The sequence below is a fragment of the Lucilia sericata genome, unplaced genomic scaffold, assembly GCF_015586225.1.
Source record: "Lucilia sericata isolate MDLA Ls3-8-SP2 unplaced genomic scaffold, ASM1558622v1 Contig001576F_arrow, whole genome shotgun sequence".
Classification (NCBI taxonomy): domain Eukaryota; kingdom Metazoa; phylum Arthropoda; class Insecta; order Diptera; family Calliphoridae; genus Lucilia; species Lucilia sericata.
The window spans coordinates 35064-49119 of record NW_023995496.1 but is presented as its reverse complement, the minus strand read 5'-3'; the positions used below and the strand labels follow the sequence as shown (position 1 = coordinate 49119).

At 31.5% G+C, this 14056-nt stretch overlaps 1 long non-coding RNA gene across 1 annotated transcript in view; it reads left to right on the top strand.

Moving 5' to 3' along the window:
* LOC119611988 overlaps positions 1–14056 on the top strand; it is a 77276-nt gene that overhangs the window by 47274 nt on the left and 15946 nt on the right. The window contains exon 2 of the long non-coding RNA XR_005232101.1: positions 13474–13669. This is a non-coding gene — a long non-coding RNA (uncharacterized LOC119611988). The remainder of the gene's footprint in view (positions 1–13473; positions 13670–14056) is intronic.

Genomic DNA, 14056 nt, shown 5'->3' with positions numbered 1-14056 from the left:
TGTCGATTGCTTGAGGAAAAAATCTATTACTACTCGCCAAGACACTTTTGAAGTTGATATTATAATAGCGGTACTATTTTTGTAGATTTATCATTGACAATTATATTGACATTTTTGTCAGTCGTTCGGTCTCCTTAGTAAAAAGCGTAAAATCCTTAGACATGTATGTCAATAATAAATATCTTGGTTTTTTTTTTTTCTTCATTAATTGCCGAGGAAATTTTCCATATAGAAATATTTTAATAACCATAAGAAAATGATAAGTGTGACGGAGGAGAAAAGTTATTTTTTCTATTTCAAAAGAAAAAGCTAAAATATAAAGTTTTTATATAAAAGAAAAAACTTTATGAAAGTTTGAATTACTCAGTCAAATTCTTATAAGATATTAATTACACTAACTAACATAATTCTCCTAGCAGTTACAACCTCTGCTAAATAAAGTTAACAGTCAAACCTACACTTTCAACATGGTCTGTTATACACAAACTTAACAGTGTTTGAAGTGTAACAAACAAATCTGTTTTACATAACTATTTGACAGTTTTGTTGTCCACCATTTATTTTGATTAAATCTAAATCTAGCTGCTTTTCAAATATCACTTTTTCTTATCATCAAACAAAAAAGCCTACCATATTTTTCAAAAATTTATTTCATTTTAATTTTATTTGATCTAAATATTAGCATAAATGTTAATAAAAATTTATCTTTTTCAAGTAATAAAATCTTATCAAATAAATATATAACAGCAGACAACATAAATTAATGAACCATAAAAAGTTTATATTATAGTAGAAAAATATTGTAATAAAAAACAATTTATTATAAACAAAACAGTTGAAAGTTAAGATATGCGATAAAATTTAAAATAACCGATAGACCTGTTTAAATAATGTGAGGCATAAATTTGAATTAAAAAGCTAGACGAGCAAGTGTATGATATGAATTAATAGAAAACAAGACAAAAAATATTGTAATCAGTTCCAGTCCAAGTTCTAGATCAGTTCTAGTTCAGATCTAGTTCAGTTCTAGTTCAGTTCTAGTTCAGTTCTAGTTCAGTTCTAGTTCAGTTCTAGTTCAGTTCTAGTTCAGTTCTAGTTCAGTTCTAGTTCAGTTCTAGTTCAGTTCTAGTTCAGTTCTAGTTCAGTTCTAGTTCAGTTCTAGTTCAGTTCTAGTTCAGTTCTAGTTCAGTTCTAGTTCAGTTCTAGTTCAGTTCTATTTCAGTTCTAGTTCAGTTCTATAGTTCTAGTTCAGTAGTTCAGTTCTAGTTCAGTTCTAGTTCAGTTCTAGTTCAGTTCTAGTTCAGTTCTAGTTCAGTTCTAGTTCAGTTCTAGTTCAGTTCTAGTTCAGTTCTAGTTCAGTTCTAGTTCAGTTCTAGTTCAGTTCTAGTTCAGTTCTAGTTCAGTTCTAGTTCAGTTCTAGTTCAGTTCTAGTTCAGTTCTAGTTCAGTTCTAGTTCAGTTCTAGTTCAGTTCAGTTCAGTTCTAGTTCAGTTCTAGTTCAGTTCTAGTTCAGTTCTAGTTCAGTCAGATTCTAGTTCTAGTTCAGTTCTAGTTCAGTTCTAGTTCGTTCTAGTTCAGTTCTAGTTCAGTTCTAGTTCGGTTCTAGTTTCAGTTCAAGTTCAGTTCTAGTTCAAGTTCTAGTTCAGTTAGTTCAGTTCTAGTTCAGTTCTAGTTCAGTTCTAGTTCAGTCTAGTTCAGTTCTAGTTCAGTTCTAGTTCAGTTCTAGTTCAGTTCTAGTTCAGTTCTAGTTCAGTTCTAGTTCAGTTTCTAGTTCAGTTCTAGTTCAGTTCTAGTTCAGTTCTAGTTCAGTTCTAGTCAGTTCTAGTTCAGTTCTAGCTAGTTCAGTTCTAGTTCAGTTCTAGTTCAGTTCTAGTTCAGTTCTAGTTCAGTTCTAGTTCAGTTCTAGTTCAGTTCTAGTCAGTTCTAGTTCAGTTCTAGTTCAGTTCTAGTTCAGTTCTAGTTCAGTTCTAGTTCAGTTCTAGTTCAGTTCTAGTTCAGTTCTAGTTCAGTTCTAGTTCAGTTCTAAGTTCAGTTCTAGTTCAGTTCTAGTTCAGTTCTAGTTCAGTTCTAGTTCAGTTCTAGTTCAGTTTCTAGTTCCGTTCTAGTTCAGTCTGTTCAGTTCTAGTTCAGTTCTAGTTCCGTTCTAGTTCAGTTCTAGTTCGTTCTAGTTCAGTTTAGTTCAGTTCTAGTTCAGTTTCTAGTTCAGTTCTAGTTCAGTTCTTAGTTCAGTTTCTAGTTCAGTTCTAGTTCAGTTCTAGTTCAGTTCTAGTTCAGTTCTAGTTCAGTTCTAGTTCAGTTCTAGTTCAGTTCTAGTTCTAGTTCAGTTCTAGGTCTAGTTCAGTTCTAGTTCAGTTCTACTTCAGTTCTACTTTCCTATATTGAATTTAAATCCTATCTGTTTGATTTGTTTTGATTTCATTAACTCAAACTTAAACAACAATTGTTGGACTTGGTAGATTTAATATAATCACTACAAATTTAAAAAAAAATCCTAAAATTCTTTTAACAAAAAACTTACCAAAGTGTTAATGTGCTAAACAAAATTTTCCAAAAATTATAATGAAAACCACTCCTATTGTTTCCACACGATTAAACACTAGCCAGTTTGTAACGCGAACACTTCAATGGCTAAAAATCAACAATTAAACAGCTGCTTTAATGAACACTTATACAATAAATACGCAATATTTGTTCATACTTGCCACATACAACATTAAAAAGACAATACATACACTCATACTACATTTATGAGTATGTACTATTATCTGTTTTTCGTTTTTTCTATAAAATGTTGTGACAACAAAAGAAGGTGCTAAATGGGCAGCAGACAAATACATAGTGTTTGTAATAGAAATGATCTTTTGTTTAAGTACTAAAGCAATGAAAGAGCTAACATAATAAAAATAGTTCACTATATTGTATGTGTAAGTTGTTTTTTCCATTATTGTTTGTTCTTATTATTGTTGTTATTAACACCTCTTAAGTCAAAAGGACTTGAGTTAGAATTTTAAGCTATTGTTATCCTTGTTGTGTACTGTTACACAGTGGGGCAGAATGGAAATTTTTTGGAAATAAATCTGGCATTTCTAAACGGCTGATCCGATCGGGATAAAATTTGGCGTGAGTGTAGCCAAGGAGTATTCGAGTTTAAGTTTTGAAGATGAACCCTGCAGATGCCCCAGGGACGGCGCTGTGGCGGCTCAAAGTAGGGTACCTACGACATGTAAAATTTTTAAACTCGTGCCATTTTTTTGTTTTTCACCCAAATACAAAGATTTTTATATTTTGTGAAAGCGCTCGACGAGATCTTGAAAAAACATGCTTGGACATACTACTTATCTCTTATAATATCCGAGTTATAGGCATTTAAAAATTTAGTGATACAAAATTTAGCATACCTTGGTCCGCCTTTTTCTGAATACCGGGCCTAATTTTGAACCAAATGGACTCAATTTTTTCTTGTTAGTTAGACAACAAAATTTCCAATAATATACAAAAAATTTCACATCAATATTGTTTACAGATCCAAAAATATACGTTTTTTAATTTAAAAATTCAAAAAATTTTAGATTTTTGGCGTTTTTTTGCCAAAAATGTGTCTTAACTCTTTTATTAATAAAATACAATTTTTATTAAGAACATATAACAATTTTATAGTTTTCTAAAAGGTATCTTTACGCAGAACGCTTTGGCGTAAAAACTTGTCCTATCTTTTGAAAATGTTGCCACTGCGTCCTTCCGAATATGACCTATTTTTTATCAAAACTTCAACTTTGGGCGACATGTTCTAAAATCCCAAAGCTGGGATCAGAAAACTGAAAGCAGTTTTGGAAACCTCAATATAATTTCTATTTACTCCAAAAGTATTTTCCCAGCCCTGAAAGAAATGTGGACCCTATGGGCAAAAAAGTAAAAAATCCCATTTTTGGGATTTTCATTCCTATTTTTGGGAATTGCGGGATGCCCTTTGACCTTTTCAATTTTTTTTTTTGCATATTCTTATTTGAAATGACAAATTTAACAAGCGTTGAAAATTTCATTGAGTTTTGTTCATAAATAAAGATTTTGTCATATATTACATATTTGTTTAATTTCTAAAACTATGATTTATATCAAAATTTTAATAGGATCGCAGATAGCTACAACAATTTAGTCCATATTTATCCCTTAATATCATTTTTTAGTTAGATATGGAAATTCTCGACCCTTTACAAAAAATTTCAAGCCAATATCTCAATTACATTCAAAAATATGTTCATTTAAACCTGTGTCCTTTAATTTCATCTTTTTCATATTTAGGTAAAAATAGTTATAAATTTTTGAAAATTTAAGCATAATAGGACCTTTCAATTATAAGGATAAGCAAACAAATAGAAAATAGGTAAATATAAGATTTAAATATGTGCTGTCATACTTAATACTAAAATATGAAAAAGATGAAATTAAAGGACACAGGTTTAAATGAACATATTTTTGAATGTAATTGAGATATTGGCTTGAAATTTTTTGTAAAGGGTCGAGAATTTCCATATCTAACTAAAAAATGATATTAAGGGATAAATATGGACTAAATTGTTGTAGCTATCTGCGATCCTATTAAAATTTTGATATAAATCATAGTTTTAGAAATTAAACAAATATGTAATATATGACAAAATCTTTATTTATGAATAAAACTCAATGAAATTTTCAACGCTTGTTAAATTTGTCATTTCAAATAAGAATATGCAAAAAAAAAAATTGAAAAGGTCAAAGGGCATCCCGCAATTCCCAAAAATAGGAATGAAAATCCCAAAAATGGGATTTTTTACTTTTTTGCCCATAGGGTCCACATTTCTTTCAGGGCTGGGAAAATACTTTTGGAGTAAATAGAAAACATATTGAGGTTTCCAAAACTGCTTTCAGTTTTCTGATCCCAGCTTTGGGATTTTAGAACATGTCGCCCAAAGTTGAAGTTTTGATAAAAAATAGGTCATATTCGGAAGGACGCAGTGGCAACATTTTCAAAAGATAGGACAAGTTTTTTACGCCAAAGCGTTCTGCGTAAAGATACCTTTTAGAAAACTATAAAATTGTTATATGTTCTTAATAAAAATTTTATTTTATTAATAAAAGAGTTAAGACCCATTTTTGGCAAAAAAACGCCAAAAATCTAAAATTTTTTGAATTATTAAATTAAAAAACGTATATTTTTGGATCTGTAAACAATATTGATCTGAAATTTTTTGTATATTATTGGAAATTTTGTTGTCTAACTAACAAGAAAAAATTGAGTCCATTTGGTTCAAAATTACGCCCGGTATTCAAAAAAAGGCGGACCAAGGTATGCTAAATTTTGTATCACTAAATTTTTAAATGCCTATAACTCGGATATTATAAGAGATAAGTAGTATGTCCAAGCATGTTTTTTCAAGATCTCGTCGAGCGCTTTCACAAAATATAAAAATCTTTGTATTTGGGTGAAAAACAAAAAAATGGCACGAGTTTAAAAATTTTACATGTCGTAGGTACCCTACTTTGAGCCGCCACAGCGCCGTCCCTGGGGCATCTGCAGGGTTCATCTTCAAAACTTAAACTCGAATACTCCTTGGCTACGCTCACGCCAAATTTTATCCCGATCGGATCAGCCGTTTAGAAATGCCAGATTTATTTCCAAAAAATTTCCATTCTGCCCCACTGTGTGTTAGTAAATGTGTACACAACATTAATTCTTTTGTTGCTTTTGATGTACAAAAATCTAAAACTATAGTTTGTTTTTTTTTTGTGGTATGTAGTACATGTCGGCAATATTAGCAATATGTTGTTAATGTGAAAGATAGTCATGCTCATAGGCAGTGATGGGCAATTTTTCTAATCTTAGTTATGGAAGCAAAGACAACAATCTGATCAACTTCTCGAAAATCCCAAGCAATAATAGCTTTAAATTAAGCTTCAATATCAAATATTTCTTTAAGCTTAAATCTCAGCTTTCTCTGCAGTCTAAGTAGAGCTTTAATCCTAGATCTAATATGAGTCTATGCTAAGCTTCAGTCAATTGTATCTCCCTAGTCCTAAACTATTTTGAGTTTAAGTTGAACGTCAATCGTTTCTTTAGGCTAAGCTGAGCTTAAATAATTGATTTGTATGAAGCCTAAGTTGAGCTTGAAGTTATGTCTATGTTGGGCTTTAATCATAGGTCTTAATCAAGTCTAATTTGACCTTAGATCTCCTCGATATCTAAGTTAGACTTTAATCATATTTTTTTAAGTCTAAGTTGAGCTTTAATTGCAGCTTGCTTCTTAAGTCTTTCCCAAGTTCTTGTATATTTCCCTAAAGTTTAACCTCAATTGAATTGCATCTTTAAGTTAAGCTTTAATCTTAGATCTCTCTCAAGTCTTATTTGAGCCTCAATCATAGATTTTTCTAAAGTCCTTAATCGTCGGTCTCTTAAATCTACAGTCGCAGCATTTCTTTGAGTTTAATTCAAGCTTCAACTGCAGTCTATAATAAGGCTAAGTTAAGCTTCAATCGCAAGTCTTTCTCAAATCCTAGTTGAGCCAATTTATAGGGTTATCTAAAGTTTAAGTAAATCTTCCAACTTAAGTATGTCTCAAGGCTAAGCAGAGCTTCATTATTTGGTTTATATAAAGCCTATGTTAAGCTTATGTCTAAGTTGGGCTTCAATTGTACATCTTTTTTAAGTCTAAGTTATACTTTAAATCAAGTTAGACTTCAATTCTACGTCTTTTAATTCCTGATCTTTAATCGCAAGTATTTCTGAAGCCTTACTTAAGCTTATTTATAGAGCTCTTTGATCTTTAAGTTGAACTTCAGTTGTACAACTCTAGCTCTTCCGCTCTCCCTCTCTCTCTGTAGCATTCTTAGTGGCGAAGTCTAGTAAACTGCATTTTCTAATGCTTCACACCTTGACATAAATATTTTAGTATATGGACCCTCACTGCCAACTAAACTAAATTCACTCTTAGTATGATAGCTATTGTCATTAAATCTTGTGATGATGATGCTACCATTGTTGTTTTTCCGTGTGTGTCTGTCTGTCTCTCCGTTCGTTCGTTTGTGTGTATGTTTGTTGACATTAAAACAAATTTATTGATTAATGTATTTTGAAATGCCATTATCATTTAACTATTGTATTGTTTTGTTAAACTAGTTGAAAAAGTCATAAATTATTTGTAAGCAAACACACTCACACACACACACTATTCTTTTCATTTCAGTTTTTCTTTTATATATTTTCCTAGTCGATACCATAAACTCTATATAACAGTATTGAAAGTGAAAATAAATCTAGGGTTATAAGATCATATTTTATCGATTTTGATTTTAGTGTTCATCTTTCAAAACGTTTTTTTTTTTCTTTTTGTTGCATTTACTGCTGCTGCTGCTGTTGTAGTTGTTTGTTTTGTTGCCACTCAACAGCTGTAACGAATTGTCAACAATATTATGATCATTATTTTGCTATAAATTTTAAAATCACTGCTATTGTAAATTTCTTTGATTTTTGTTTGCAAATATGTTTTAAATTTGCTAGGTTTTTAAGGGCGTAGTGTGAAAATTTTAATTTTTTATGGTTTTAAAGAGCAAATAAAAGGATTTTAATGGGAATTTTGTTAAGTTATAGTTTGACATAGATTTGGGGCAACTAAAGAGCTGTAGTAGAGAAACAAAATTAAGAGTTTAAAAATTTTCATTTAATAGTTTTTAAATAAAAATATTATCTTTGATTTGTAATAGTTAATGAGGGCTTCATTTTCAGCCTAGATTGTTTAGTTTAAATACTCCTTTATAGGGTTTTAATTATAGGAATCTCTATCTAGTCTAATTGCAGGTTCAATTTTACATCTCTGTTAGGCTTAAGTTAAGCTTTAATCGTTTATATTTTCCAATTTGACGTTAAGCTTCATTCATGCCTATAACACACTTCAATCCTATGTCTGACACAAGTATAAGTGGAGCTTTATTCTTTTTTTTATATCAGTCAAAGTTGAGCTTTAATTTTAGTTTTATTTATAATATAAATTGTGCTCCAATCGAAGGTTTCAAATACATGACAGTTTAGCTTCAGCCTAAGTTTAACTTTAATCGTTCCAATCAAAGGCATATCCTTCCTTTAACTTGAACATTCTCTTCTCGATGTTGAGCTTTAAGGAAAGTGCTCTATCAAGCCTAGATTAAGCTTTAAACATTATCTTTCTTTCACATCAAAGTTAAGCTTTAAACGTAAGCCTTCTAAGTCAACATTGGAGTTAAATTAAAATATTTAACCTAAGTTTACCTCCTATAGGAAGTCTTTCTCTTGTCTTAGTTTAGCTCTAAGGATAATCTTTAATCGTGTGTTTCTCAAGTCAATGCTTAGTATAAACAAATAATTAAGCTTTAATTATTTGTTTATACTAAGCCTTAATCTAGGTCGTATATAAGACTTGCCTTAGGTCTAAGTTAACCTTCTATGGAAAGTCTTTCTCTTGTCTTAGTTTAGCTGTAATCGTGAAGATACACGAAGTCAGGTCTCTCTCAAGTCTACGAAAGAGTTTCAACTGTAGGCCTCTCTCAAGACTTAGTTTTGCTTAAGTCATAAGTTTTTATTAATACTAAATTAAGCTACGATCGTATGGTTCTCTTAAGTACAAGTTGAGCTTTAATGAAAAGCCTTTGGAAGGCCTCTCTCAAGTCTCAGTTGAGCTTAAGTCATAAAGTTTTATTAAGCCTAAATTGAGCTAAGATCATAAGGTTCTATTAAGAGTCCTCTAGGCCTCTCTGATGTCAGCTTGAATTCTAGGTCTCTCTCAAGAGTAAGAAAGAGCTTAATCTGTAGGCCTCTTTCCAGTCTTAGATGAGCTTAAGCCGTAAGTTTTTATTAGGACTAAATTAAGTTACGGTCATATGGTTCTATTAAGTCCAAGTTGAGCTTTAATGAAATCCTTTGGAAGGCCAAGTCTTAGTTGAGCTTAAGTCATAAGGCTTTATTAAGCCTAAATAGAGCAGCGATCATAGGGTTCTATTAAGAGGCCTATAGGCCTCTCTCAAGTCATTGTTAAGCTTGAATTCTAGGTCTCTCTCAAGTGTATGAAAGAGCTTAATCTGTAGGCCTCTCTTAGTTGAGCTTAAGCTTAAGCCGTAAGTTTTTATTAGGACTAAATAATGGTTCTGTTAAGCCCAAGTTGAGTTTAATGAAAAGCCTTTGGAAGGCCTCTCTCAAGTCTTAGTTGAGCTTAAGTCATAAGGTTTTATTAAGCCTAAATAGAGCCATGATCTATTAAGAGGCCTATAGGCCTCTCTCAAGTCATAGTTAAGCTTGAATTCTAGGTATCTCTCAAGTATAAGAAAGAGCTTCATCTCTAGGCCTCTCTTAGTCGAGCTTGAGCTTAAGCCGTAAGTTTTTATTAAGACTAAATTAAGTAACGATCGTATGGTTCTCAAGTCTTAGTTGAGCTTAAGTCATAAGGTTTTATTAAGCCTAAATTGAGCTACGATCATAGCGTTCTATTAAGAGCACATTAAGTTTTAACGAAAAGCCTTAGTAAGCTTGAATTGTGGGGTCATCTTAGGACTAAATAGTTCTTTATTTGTAGGTTTCTATTATGCTAACTCAAGCTTTAATTTGGTAAGCTTATAGTAAGCTTCAATTGTTGGATCATCTTAGGGCTAAATAGTCCTTCAATTGTAAGTTTCTATTAAACATAAGATAGGCTTTAAACTAAGTAGTGTCTCTAGCCTATGTTTTTCTTCAATAGAAAGCTTTTATTAAATCCAAATTAAGCTTCAATCATTTGACTATTTACTTTAAGCTAAGCTTAAATTTCAGTTAACTTTTAGGTATATATTAAGTAAAATAAAGCTTAAATGAATGAATTACCGTTTAAGCTAGACTTCAAACGGCTAAGTCACTCTTATATCTTAAATGAGCTTTTCTCGAGTTTACTTTAAACCTAAATTGAGCTTTACCTCTAAATCGATTTAAGTCTAGTATGTTTATGGCCCAAAAGCAAAGACCATTACGCACTATAGTCTAGATAAAACAGTAAACTTTAAGCCTTACATTTTATAAGCCCCCTAAATGTTTCAGAACCTCACCACTCCTTTCTTCTACTTACACAAATCTAACAACAGCAACTTATTAAAATGTTTCCTTATGCTTTATGTGGCAACAACTTTTAAACGCTTTTTTTCCACAACAATAAAATCTCACAAATCACAAACATCCAAAACGTAGCATAAAAATAAAAAACCACTTCATCTGCATCTTCTTAACGAAAAAAAAACATCCAACCAGAACAATTACAATTTAAGACCATTTCAAATGCCAACATGTACAATTCAATTTAAACATAAAAAGAATTGTTGCATGTGCCACTCATTCATATTAAATTCATACAAATAAAACTGTAATATACATACAAAAGCTCATTCATGCCACAAAACCATAAAACACACACACTCAAACACAGAATAGAAATAAAGAAGAGAATGTGATGTGCCTTAGAGAAGAAAAATATTTTGCATAGAAACTAGAGTTTATAGTTTTACCATGCAACAGTCGTAATGTGCAACATGAATGTATGATGACATTGACTAATCGGTGACCATAAACGTGCTTACGCATGCTGATTTGTAATGCTCTTGTTTCTTGCTACATTTGAGTTGCAGTAGAAAGAAAAAATTCAAATATTTATACGCCTCAATGCTGTGTCTGTCTTAAGCTACCAAAAATTTGTTTCTAGTTGCAACTGCTATAACATATCGATTGCAACATTTCAATGTAAACAGGCTGCTCGTAACCAAATTTGGACATAGCAACCTTAACAGGCAATCCCGTCCGTTTAGTTTTTTTTTTTCTGCTTTTTTTTCTCATTTAGAAATATTCATATTTAGAAGATTAAAAAGTTGCAAAAATTAAATAAAATTTTACTAACAAATTTTTCCCACACTTTCTTTTTTTCTCTCTCTCCTTTCAAGGCTCCTTTTATAAAGAAAATAATGTTTTTTATTACAAATAATGGTTGCAGCAACAAACAGCTAATGTTGCAGCTTCTAATCATTCCAGTCTTTAGCAAAGCAACAAAAAGAAAAAAAAAAACGAAATTTTTTTGTAAACGTTCGGTTTGCTTAAATAAATTATAACATTCCTCCTGATATTTGTAGTGACCATTTGTTGCATGTTGATAATTCTACGTAAATGTTGTTGTAAAAAGATGTTGCTGCCTCTATTACAATTTGCTGCTGCCTTTTACTGTTGCTGTTGATGATGATGGCAATGTTAGAGGCCTACTCTAGCTGGCCATGGTGGCGATGAAGATGATGATGCTGATGGTTTTTAGCAAAGTTGGCTATTTGGCTGGCAGTTAAAGGCAGTCGTTTAGACATGTAGCAGCAGCAACACCACTAATACAACAACATATACAGACAATATCACTATGCATGACGCTAATTCTTGTGGCCATATTTAAACTGACAGTTATTTAATTTTGACACGTTGTTGATTACTGTCACGTCAAATGTCACTTCGATTTAGTTTTAGTTTGGTGAAAAACTTAAACATTGAAAATTAAACAAAAAAAGATGCTGAGTAATAAAAAAATCAATTGAAGAAGAATACTATAAGAATCGGTAGATTAAGGCTTTGAGTTGCCTGCTAGGAATGATGGCACTCCATATTCTGTATACGATCATTGATCTAGTCTATAGTCTAGTCTATAGTCTAGTCTATAGTCTAGTCTATAGTCTAGTCTATAGTCTAGTCTATAGTGTAGTCTATAGTCTAGTCTATAGTCTAGTCTATAGTGTAGTCTATAGTCTAGTCTATAGTATAGTCTATAGTCTAGTCTATAGTCTAGTCTATAGTCTAGTCTATAGTCTAGTCTATAGTCTAGTCTATAGTCTAGTCTATAGTCTAGTCTATAGTCTAGTCTAGTCTATAGTCTAGTCTATAGTCTAGTCTATAGTCTAGTCTATAGTCTAGTCTATAGTCTAGTCTATAGTCTAGTCTAGTCTAGTCTATAGTCTAGTCTATAGTCTAGGTCTATAGTCTAGTCTATAGTCTAGTCTATAGTCTAGTCTATAAGTCTAGTCTATAGTCTAGTCTATAGTCTAGTCTATAGTCTAGTCTATAGTCTAGTCTATAGTCTAGTCTATAGTCTAGTGTCTATAGTCTAGTCTATAGTCTAGTCTATAGTCTAGTCCTATAGTCTAGTCTATAGTCTAGTCTATAGTCTAGTCTATAGTCTAGTCTATAGTCTAGTCTATAGTCTAGTCTATAGTCTAGTCTAGTCTAGTCTATAGTCTAGTCTATAGTCTAGTCTATAGTCTAGTCCTATAGTCTGTCTATAGTCTAGTCTATAGTTCTAGTCTATAGTCTAGTCTATAGTCTAGTCTATAGTCTAGTCTATAGTCTAGTCTATAGTCTAGTCTATAGTCTAGTCTATAGTCTGTCTATAGTCTAGTCTATAGTCTAGTCTATAGTCTAGTCTATAGTCTAGTCTATAGTCTAGTCTATAGTCTAGTCTATAGTCTAGTCTATAGTCTAGTCTATAGTCTAGTCTATAGTCTAGTCTATAGTCTAGTCTATAGTCTAGTCTATAGTCTAGTCTAGTCTATAGTCTAGTCTATAGTCTAGTCTATAGTCTAGTCTATAGTCTAGTCTATAGTCTAGTCTATAGTCTAGTCTATAGTCTAGTCTAGTCTATAGTCTAGTCTATAGTCTAGTCTAGTCTATAGTCTAGTCTATAGTCTAGTCTATAGTCTAGTCTATAGTCTAGTCTATAGTCTAGTCTATAGTCTAGTCTATAGTCTAGTCTATAGTCTAGTCTATAGTCTAGTCTAGTCTAGTCTATAGTCTATAGTTTAGTCTATAGTCTAGTCTATAGTCTAATCTATAGTCTAGTCTGTAGTCTAGTCTATAGTCTAGTCTATAGTCTAGTCTATAGTCTAGTCTATAGTCTAGTCATAGTCTAGTCTAGTCTATAGTATAGTCTATAGTCTAGTCTATATACTACTATATACTATACTATTATATGCAATATTTTAAAATATTACATACTCTTTAATCAACTTAATATACCAACTTTCTCTCTCCATCCAATAATGATGGGTGTACGATGAGTATGAAAAACTATCAGCGATTTGTGTATTTAGGTGTTTATTTGGAAGTCCGTCCTTCCAGACAGTTAGACAAATAAATGCAACAGTAAGACCAACAAACATATAATTGCTTTAAGTACTTAAAGACTATGTGAAATTTACTAACAAACAAGCTGGGTATGTTTTTACAAATCATTGACAAAAAACACAAAATTATCTCAACTTGTAGATTAATTTTTTCGTAGCTGCAAGTACGTGAATTTCTTTTGGTTTTGTATTTTTTTTTTCTTAGTTTATGCAACAAGTAATGCTTGCATTCAATTCGATCGATCGATATGTATCTGAAAAAAAAAACATTTAAAAACAATCTTGGCGTCACTAAATGTTTTTGTTGCAGTTGCTGCTACTGGTGATGACTATGCTGAGCTGCTGCTGATGTTGATGTTTAGATGACGATGGTGATCTAATGTTAAACAATGTTGCTGGCAATCTTTTCATATTGTTATATGATGATTTTGTTGTTATTATCGATGCTGCTGTTACTGTTTTGTTGTTGTTGCCGTTGTTATTGTTGTGTGGAGCGTGAAATTATGGTAAGTCACCTTAAATGTCGTTTACTGCTATTTGCGCGTAGCAACTATAAATTACACAATGATTTATTGTGTATTTATCAATGAAGGCATTTTCTTGCAATCGATCAATTTCTATTTGACAGCTTAACCCAACATATACGGTAGCAATAAGATTTCGTGCTCTATTATACTTAAAAAAAACCGTTGATTCTTTTTGTTTTGTTTTGGCTTTGTTTTTAGTTTTCCTTTAATTATATTAAATAAATATTTATTTAAAATTAATTTCTCTCATAAGAATAATTAAGAGTTATTAGAAAAATTATACAAAAGGAACATGAAAGGACTACAAATTAAAAGTCATGCTGCATTAGTTTCAGAGCCGCAATAATATTATTCAGTAGTCAGCAT